Here is a 9380-nt window from a genome sequence, read left to right on the forward strand (position 1 = left end):
ATTTTTTTAAATCACTTGCTGACATCATGAGCGAGCCGATTAATCTGATGGGCCCGACAAGAATTATTTTCTGCTTTGAAAAAGGTGAGTCTGTTTGTGGTTTGGACACGCCCGCCTCTCGCTCTTTGGCAGGAGTGTCATAGTCATTTTTTGCCGCGCGCCACATTGTAGTTTTGGTTTCTTCTTGGGGGCGTTATGAAATTGGGGAAGCCATGAGAATGTTTAATCCCCTCCACACATGACATATAGACTGAACAATAATTCATGAATAACTAGTCTTCAAATCTGAAGTCAAAAATAATGACTGTTATTGTGGTTTTCATGGGACAATTTGAAATTTTGGTTTGGGCTTAAGCAACCATCAGGGAATCAGTTTGATTTGCTTTCTCGGGCCAAATCAAGTGATGTGAGGGCCCAGATTTGGCCCCCGGGCCTTGACTTTGACACAGGTGCTGTATGGGAACGAAAAGACAGCATTTGAGTAGAATTGGATATGCGTGTGTGATTTTACACCCGAAAGCACCACAGGCTCAAGCGTTGACTGCGACTATTCCCGAGATGCCTGCGACATGCGCATGTGCTCCCTGCCTGGGCCGTGTTAACAGAAAAAACTCATTTGCCATGTATTGTTAAAATTTTTATTAATAGCAATCGATGTCACTCACATGGGGCCTCGGCAGAAAAGGCAAAACAGTTGGGCCTTGTACAAATCTATCACTCAAGTTGTCCAAAAATTTTGTTCTCATGCAATATAAATGGGCAGCGGGGTGAGTTGAGATCTGTTTCCGTGAGGGGCGACACGCTGGCTTGTTTGGAGACTGGCAGTAAAACAGGTCACGCTGTTCACATCATGGAGCCTCAATCACAAACAAATGTTTTATTTAAAGAGTTAAATTGTTGTTTACCTCCGTCTGCTTTCTCTCTCCTTGCCTCCCGCTCCTCTCCCGCCCAGCTGCGAGGCTTTAGCGCAGTTGAATGCTGCAAGCGTACAAAAGAGAAAACCGCAATGTTCCTGACAGCAAGCTTCTACCCTGTCATGCAAAGGAACAAATAAGCGGGTGGGGAGCTAAGTGTACAAATTGCGCCGAGCTATTTTAATAAGTGAAGCATTCTGGGAGTACAAACGCGCAACCGGTGACAGCGGCAAATACGCGCTGCGGCTCCTGTTCGCCCAGTAGTCGGTTTGACGTGAACGGCGTTTCAGCATCGTGTCCTTCGGGGGATGTTTAATGATCATACTGTGTCTGAAGCAGTTTGTATTTGTACTCCCTCCTACAGTGTTTGCAGGCCACTGAAGTTTCTGCGCCGACATCCTCAGCCCAGTGGTGGAGCATCAGGGCCTGCAAGGCCTTCTCTGCTGGCCTAAAAATATCGTAATCACAGACTGATATGAATTGTATTTTGTCCATGAATTCTGATGAAATAATTTAAAATTGTCTTTCAGCTTCTTTCGCCCATTGTGCTGCTTCCAGATGTGTTTTCGTATTAAACTCATTTCCTCCCATTCACAAATTTATTCGGGAATTAAAAGGTTTGACGTGGAGCGCCATTCCCGATTTTTTTTTCTTGCGTGGGGTGCCGATAAAGCACTGGTCAGACTTCTGGCAATGTTTTTCGCTTCCAGGAATGGGCAACCTTCACCTTTTGTCCATGTTAACACTTTGTTACAGCTTTAGCTGTTGTTAAAGAGCTACATAAACCAATATGTATGTATTGTATTGTATTGTATTTTGTACAGCCGTCCCCATTTCAAGTTCACACCCATATAACTTGGGAATTAACTCTTTTTCTGATGAGAGAACAGAGTCTAACCTTTGTTACGCTGAATTGAATGTTTATGTAGTCCTAAACTCAATTTTTTGTGGGTCCAGCAATTTCAGTGAAGCTGACAAAAACACTGGCACTGGAATAGACACATTCTTGCACATTGTCTGGCAGTGAATGAGTGAAGCATTGAACCAATCTCATCTCAGACATGATTTGTTACCTGACTAACGCTGTCACGATCTGGTTGGCGACAAACGGGTGGCGCTGTCGGCCCTGCCTTCACCTGCACAGGTTCTGGTCGTCCCGATCAGTGGCAGACTGCCACGTTGTGGTTGGCGACAAACGGATGGCGCTGTCGGCCCTGCCTGCAGCCGCACAGGTGTTGGTCGTTCCAATCAGTGGCAGTTAAAAGGACTCCCGGCACGACCATTCGGTGTCGGGTCATTGCATTGTATGCTGTGCATGTGTTTTCTGCACCCTGTCAAGTTTGTTTCATCTTGGCAGACTTTTACTCTTGGTTTTCGTTGAGGAAGCCATGAGAATGTTTAATCCCCTCCACACATGACATATAGACTGAACAATAATTCATGAATAACTAGTCTTCAAATCTGAAGTCAAAAATAATGACTGTTATTGTGGTTTTCATGGGACAATTTGAAATTTTGGTTTGGGCTTAAGCAACCATCAGGGAATCAGTTTGATTTGCTTTCTCGGGCCAAATCAAGTGATGTGAGGGCCCAGATTTGGCCCCCGGGCCTTGACTTTGACACAGGTGCTGTATGGGAACGAAAAGACAGCATTTGAGTAGAATTGGATATGCGTGTGTGATTTTACACCCGAAAGCACCACAGGCTCAAGCGTTGACTGCGACTATTCCCGAGATGCCTGCGACATGCGCATGTGCTCCCTGCCTGGGCCGTGTTAACAGAAAAAACTCATTTGCCATGTATTGTTAAAATTTTTATTAATAGCAATCGATGTCACTCACATGGGGCCTCGGCAGAAAAGGCAAAACAGTTGGGCCTTGTACAAATCTATCACTCAAGTTGTCCAAAAATTTTGTTCTCATGCAATATAAATAGGCAGCGGGGTGAGTTGAGATCTGTTTCCGTGAGGGGCGACACGCTGGCTTGTTTGGAGACTGGCAGTAAAACAGGTCACGCTGTTCACATCATGGAGCCTCAATCACAAACAAATGTTTTATTTAAAGAGTTAAATTGTTGTTTACCTCCGTCTGCTTTCTCTCTCCTTGCCTCCCGCTCCTCTCCCGCCCAGCTGCGAGGCTTTAGCGCAGTTGAATGCTGCAAGCGTACAAAAGAGAAAACCGCAATGTTCCTGACAGCAAGCTTCTACCCTGTCATGCAAAGGAACAAATAAGCGGGTGGGGAGCTAAGTGTACAAATTGCGCTGAGCTATTTTAATAAGTGAAGCATTCTGGGAGTACAAACGCGCAACCGGTGACAGCGGCAAATACGCGCTGCGGCTCCTGTTCGCCCAGCAGTCGGTTTGACGTGAACGGCGTTTCAGCATCGTGTCCTTCGGGGGATGTTTAATGATCATACTGTGTCTGAAGCAGTTTGTATTTGTACTCCCTCCTACAGTGTTTGCAGGCCACTGAAGTTTCTGCGCCGACATCCTCAGCCCAGTGGTGGAGCATCAGGGCCTGCAAGGCCTTCTCTGCTAGCCTAAAAATATCGTAATCACAGACTGATATGAATTGTATTTTGTCCATGAATTCTGATGAAATAATTTAAAATTGTCTTTCAGCTTCTTTCGCCCATTGTGCTGCTTCCAGATGTGTTTTCGTATTAAACTCATTTCCTCCCATTCACAAATTTATTCGGGAATTAAAAGGTTTGACGTGGAGCGCCATTCCCGATTTTTTTTTCTTGCGTGGGGTGCCGATAAAGCACTGGTCAGACTTCTGGCAATGTTTTTCGCTTCCAGGAATGGGCAACCTTCACCTTTTGTCCATGTTAACACTTTGTTACAGCTTTAGCTGTTGTTAAAGAGCTACATAAACCAATATGTATGTATTGTATTGTATTGTATTTTGTACAGCCGTCCCCATTTCAAGTTCACACCCATATAACTTGGGAATTAACTCTTTTTCTGATGAGAGAACAGAGTCTAACCTTTGTTACGCTGAATTGAATGTTTATGTAGTCCTAAACTCAATTTTTTGTGGGTCCAGCAATTTCAGTGAAGCTGACAAAAACACTGGCACTGGAATAGACACATTCTTGCACATTGTCTGGCAGTGAATGAGTGAAGCATTGAACCAATCTCATCTCAGACATGATTTGTTACCTGACTAACGCTGTCACGATCTGGTTGGCGACAAACGGGTGGCGCTGTCGGCCCTGCCTTCACCTGCACAGGTTCTGGTCGTCCCGATCAGTGGCAGACTGCCACGTTGTGGTTAGCGACAAACGGATGGCGCTGTCGGCCCTGCCTGCAGCCGCACAGGTGTTGGTCGTTCCAATCAGTGGCAGTTAAAAGGACTCCCGGCACGACCATTCGGTGTCGGGTCATTGCATTGTATGCTGTGCATGTGTTTTCTGCACCCTGTCAAGTTTGTTTCATCTTGGCAGACTTTTACTCTTGGTTTTCGTTGATACTTTGTATTTTTTTGTTCAGATGATTTTGATGTTTTAGATTTTGTTCCTGCTGACTGTTGTCATGAGCGAGTTGACAGTCCGCCAGCTGCTGTCAGTTCCCTCATCACCGACTGTTGGACATTTAAACCCGACGCTGGCACTTACCCAGCGTCGGAAGATACGTCGTCTCGCGTCGGGCCCGTACCTTTAACTTTAATTCAGTACGTGAGTTGCTTCGCCCGAGAATTGTCTAGCCACGATCGCGTCTGTTTGTATGCAGCGCATCGTATGCTGTTTTGCACCCTCGTGTGCCTTTTATTTTGTTAATTAGTGTGGTTGGGTGGATTGCCGCCGCCCACCCACTAGCCTTGCTGTTTTTGTCATTTTTGTTTGCAAACCTTTTACCGGGTCCGTGTCATCTTGGACCCGCGCTTTCTGTTAATAAATCTTCTGCCTGCACCAACATCTGCACCTGCTTGGCGATCCACCACCACTCCCTACGTTCCCACTCGGCAGCTGCCACTGTCGTTGTCGGAACGTGACAATTTTATTACAATTTGTCAAATACAACCTACTGCTCTCTCCTGCCTGCTTTTTGGGAGCCACCACCAACACCACCTTGCAAACCGTGACAAACGCTACCCTCTATTGGACTTTTAGTCAATCACACCACACTTTTTATGAATCGCAGTTGCATCTGTAGCTGCATTAAAGTTAGTATAATCATCAAATAGCTCTTAAGGATGATTGATGGATTGATTCTGACGTAGCACTACTGAAGGCCGAGGTGTCAAATGCGCGGCTCGCCACTGCCTCAGCCACCAAAGGACAAGTCCCGCTTTAATTTGAACACCACTTCTATCTCACCTAAAAAAAAACGCTCACATAAGTTATGTGGAGTGATGGCGGGGGCGCTGTGGTACTTTAAAAGACACCGCGTCTGTTTTGATCACAACGAAGGCTGGGTGATACCAAGGAAGAGAACACTTTACATGATGTGACGAGACGATAGCCACAATGGACGGCAGGGCCAGCTTCCGCCTACCGCGATCAACGCGTGTGGAAAGAGGAGCGACCTGACGTTTGCAAGCGGCAAAATGGGGACGTTTGCTGCTGCTCAGATTGAAGGAGAAAAAAAGTCAGACAAAAGGAAACAACGGAGCAAAAAGCGTTCTGTTCCTCCCTCGTCTGATATTCACCTGCTATGTAAACATGTGCTAACTGAACACGGGCATCACCCCTGGATGCTTTTTTTCTCTCCCCCAGGGACAGAAAACATCATTCATATGATTATTGTTTGACTCACTCCCCTACTCCTCTTTTTCCCTTCAAAGGAGATGTATTTACATGATGGATCCGCACTATTGACTGAATCATTTCGATAGAGCTGCCGGTATGCAAATAGCTGTTCAAACGTTAGAAAATGCATACCCCGGCGCGTAATTATGTAAATGCTCTTAGTTCTTCCTTCAGCCACACCATCCTCATATTCGCTGGCGCATTCATTTACCGTATTAGGGGACGGATGAGATGGCCCAAAAGCGGCGGGTTCTCTCGGTGGGCTGCGCCAACGCACGATCGGCAGCCAGACAATCCTACACTTCAGTTTGGGTTGTATGTTGACCCCCTACACACCCCTCCCACCTCCCTCCATCCCTCACAGCTCAGCAAAACCATATGGACGGAGCTTTCTTTGAAGAGGCCCTTCCCGCAGTTAACGCGCGGACACGCACACACACGCACGCACACACACACACATTTGACCTTGCGCACACACACATGGTACACGAGCATTCTCTTCACATACACTTTTTGTCTCAGGTAATGACAGCCGAAATCGAAGCATGTCGCAAAAGCTTCCTCTTTAATACGAGGCGATGACAACGTTGGAGTTGAGCAATATTCAACTTGATTCTCTCCGGTGCGCCGAATATTACACGCGGCTTTTCCAAAGTAGAACGGGAAAGAGTTTTAAATGCTGTCGTTTGGCACCCTCAGCAGGTGTGTCGTCGTTGCAGGAATTTTGCCTTGAGCTTTGTTCACAAAATTTCCCATGGATGAAAAAAAAATGTGCTCATGAATATGTTCCCCTGCATTTAGCCCCATGGGTGGGAAACGCTACATTGATTTCCATACACAGTGACGTGTAAAAGGTACATTTAGCTCTTGACACATGGTTCTTATCAGATTTTTTAACCTCTCCACAACCTGCAATCACTACCTCTGAGTTTATTTCCATATGGGGCACAGAGCAGTGAGGTTCATGGCTGGTGAGGCACTGACGTCATCACAGTCAGACTTACAAACATGACCTCTACAGATTAGCTTATTCACCATTTGATTGGCAACAGTAAACGTGTTTTGTTTAAAATGTCATGTCAGCATTCTTTATATATACAAACTGTAGCATAGAAAAAATAATTCAAAAAAACGTTATTATCGTGTAACCTTTACTTGTAAATGAAGTCTCTGCGCCGCCCCTTCTGAAGAAAGGCATCGATAACTTCTTTGTAGAAGCCTTCCTTATCTTTCTTCAGTTTTAAAAGTCTCTCTGTCTCAATGGAGATCACTGCTAGTGAAGAAAGTCGTCCTTGATCAGTCCTCTTCCGACTGTATGTTTTCAGTCTTTTCAGCGCTGAGAATGACAATCTCATCTACTTCTACAGCAACAAATGGGGCTTCACCTATCTCCTTTTTAATGTCATTTCTAATGACATCACCAACTGCTTCAATTAAATCGTTCTGTATTCTGTTTGACAGGCCAGAAAATACACTGGATGTCTTCAAATGTCTCGCTAGCCTGTCATCTTTCTCAGCGAAAGCATGTAAATAGTTCAATATAGTTGCCACGGTTAGCAGAGGATTTACTTTCATCATTTCCACGAAATGCCAGCTGTTGTTTGGCAAGGAAGTAGGTGGCATTGATGAGATCTTTTAAAATCTCCCAGTTCTCCTTTACCTTAGCATTGTGGATGCTGATGTTGAGTCTTCGCTGTTCATCCAAAGCCAAGTCGATCCTGTTTTCAGCGCGACTTGACGTTGGATGTGCGCGGTCGACCGCTCATGTTTGATGAGGCTCCGTTGTAAATTTTTTAGGTTGCAATATCCCATTTGAGTCCAGACATTGTCAGAAGTTGCAGAAGTTGCATAAAGCAGAAAAGGCGATTTCTTGCTGGACATCCACACAGCCAGCCTTTTCGTGTGTACTAGTCCGCCTGAAAAGAGCGAGTATTGTGTCCCGTTGTCTGAAGCAAACCTTTTAGCTCCGGTGTTGGTATTCCTTTAATTATTACCTCCTGATTCGATTGAAAGTCCAGTTTAGAAAGTTCTTTCAATTTAGATATGTAATCCACCATTCTGAAAGTGAGGCCAAGCAACATGAAAAAAATGACTGCACTTTACTTGCGAACTGTTTACTGTAGCTTTCTGTCTCTAATTCTATTATTCTGCAGACGTGGAGTCGGAAGTATCTCTGGAATCACAAGCGCCCCCTGTCATGAGGCGGGAGAACTGTGTGCCTCACCTACGCACAGAGTTTTGATACAAACAAAACAAAATAAACACTGTAATACGGTGTTTATAATGTACAGTGACTGTACATTATATACACCAGCTAAACTGTGGAAATTTAGTTCATATACTAAACGTGTTTGAACGCTTTAAAGAGCGATATGCAGAAGGACAGCAATGCGGTCTCACTGCAGAGCAAGCCAGCACAGTAAGCATAGTGATTGTGCAATCCATGTTAAGGCTCAGCCGGCTGGTGCCTCACTGCTCGTCTCTACTTAGTATTTGAACGGTGAATGTGAAAATTGAAGTTAAATGTACAAGAACTTTAAAGTACAAATCACTAAATACATATAACTGTTTAATTTATTTTTTCATTTGATATTTCCGTGACAGCTTTCCATGATGACAGGTGAGGCACTGCCTCACCTGCCTCCCCTGACTGCACGTCACTGGCACAGAGGCAGAATTCAAGGACATATCGGGTGATGTTGAGATATTTCCACTAATGAACGATTTTGATGTGATTTGAAAGACATACTGTTAAAATTCTAATAATAAAATAATAATATATAATTGTGTGAACATAAAGTTTCAACATGGATGGAGTTTGCCAGTTCGGTTGGGGTGAAAATGGTCATTCCTGCTTCTTATGCCCCCCCAAAAAATAAATCAATAAAACAACTTATTCACTTATCGTGATTACGTACTCGTTGATTAGAATTCCATTTGGATTATTTTTTTCCCCAGACAATGGCCTATTATTATTGGGGGGGCGAACATTTACATATCCGACAGTTTTGGCTGTCACTTCAAACTCTATCAGACATTTTTCTTCAAAATAAAGAAATAAAGAAATAAATACAAAACCAAATAAATAAATAAATTATAAAATCAAAACAAACACACAAACAAATAAATAAAAATCAATATTTACAAATAAATGAATACATGCCAGTATAAGTAAATAAATACATACATACATACACAAATAAGTAAAAAAATAAAATAAAAAATAAATACATAAATGCATACATACATACATGCATGCATGCATGCATGCATGCATACATACATACATACATACATACATACATACATACATACATACATACATACATACATACATACATACATATATACATACATACATACATACGTACGTACATACATAAAATCGATGAATATATCGATGAATAATTAGATACATAAATAAATGACTGAATACATAAATAAATAAAATCTCCAAAAATAAAATAAAAACATTGACTGAAAAAAATGAAACCATAAATGCAATTTAACCAAGAAGTACTTAAATTATGTGTCTTACTTTGTTGTTGCTGTTGATGGCGCGACAGTGGCTGCCTTTACAGCAACTCCAAGCTTTTGTTCTTCTACTTCTTCCTTTCATAACATTCCTGCTGTCAATTGGGAATGACTCCATTGTGAGACTAATAAAGGATTTCTTATCTTACTGTTCCTTCAAGTGGACCCCAATTTAAAGCT

The 9380-nt window shown here is 43.3% G+C and overlaps 1 long non-coding RNA gene across 1 annotated transcript in view; it reads right to left on the reverse strand.

The window, feature by feature from the left end:
- Window positions 1-5939, reverse strand: part of LOC148890780 (uncharacterized) — a 10817-nt gene extending 4878 nt beyond the window's left edge. Inside the window, exons 1-2 of the long non-coding RNA XR_016116561.1 lie at window positions 5878-5939; window positions 906-978 (exon numbers count right to left, since the gene is read on the reverse strand). This is a non-coding gene — a long non-coding RNA (uncharacterized LOC148890780). The remainder of the gene's footprint in view (window positions 1-905; window positions 979-5877) is intronic.
- Between the last annotated feature and the right edge of the window lie 3441 nt (window positions 5940-9380).

Source organism: Hippocampus bargibanti, linkage group LG12, assembly GCF_051943395.1.
Source record: "Hippocampus bargibanti isolate YZ-2025 linkage group LG12, ASM5194339v1, whole genome shotgun sequence".
In the NCBI taxonomy this organism is placed as follows: domain Eukaryota; kingdom Metazoa; phylum Chordata; class Actinopteri; order Syngnathiformes; family Syngnathidae; genus Hippocampus; species Hippocampus bargibanti.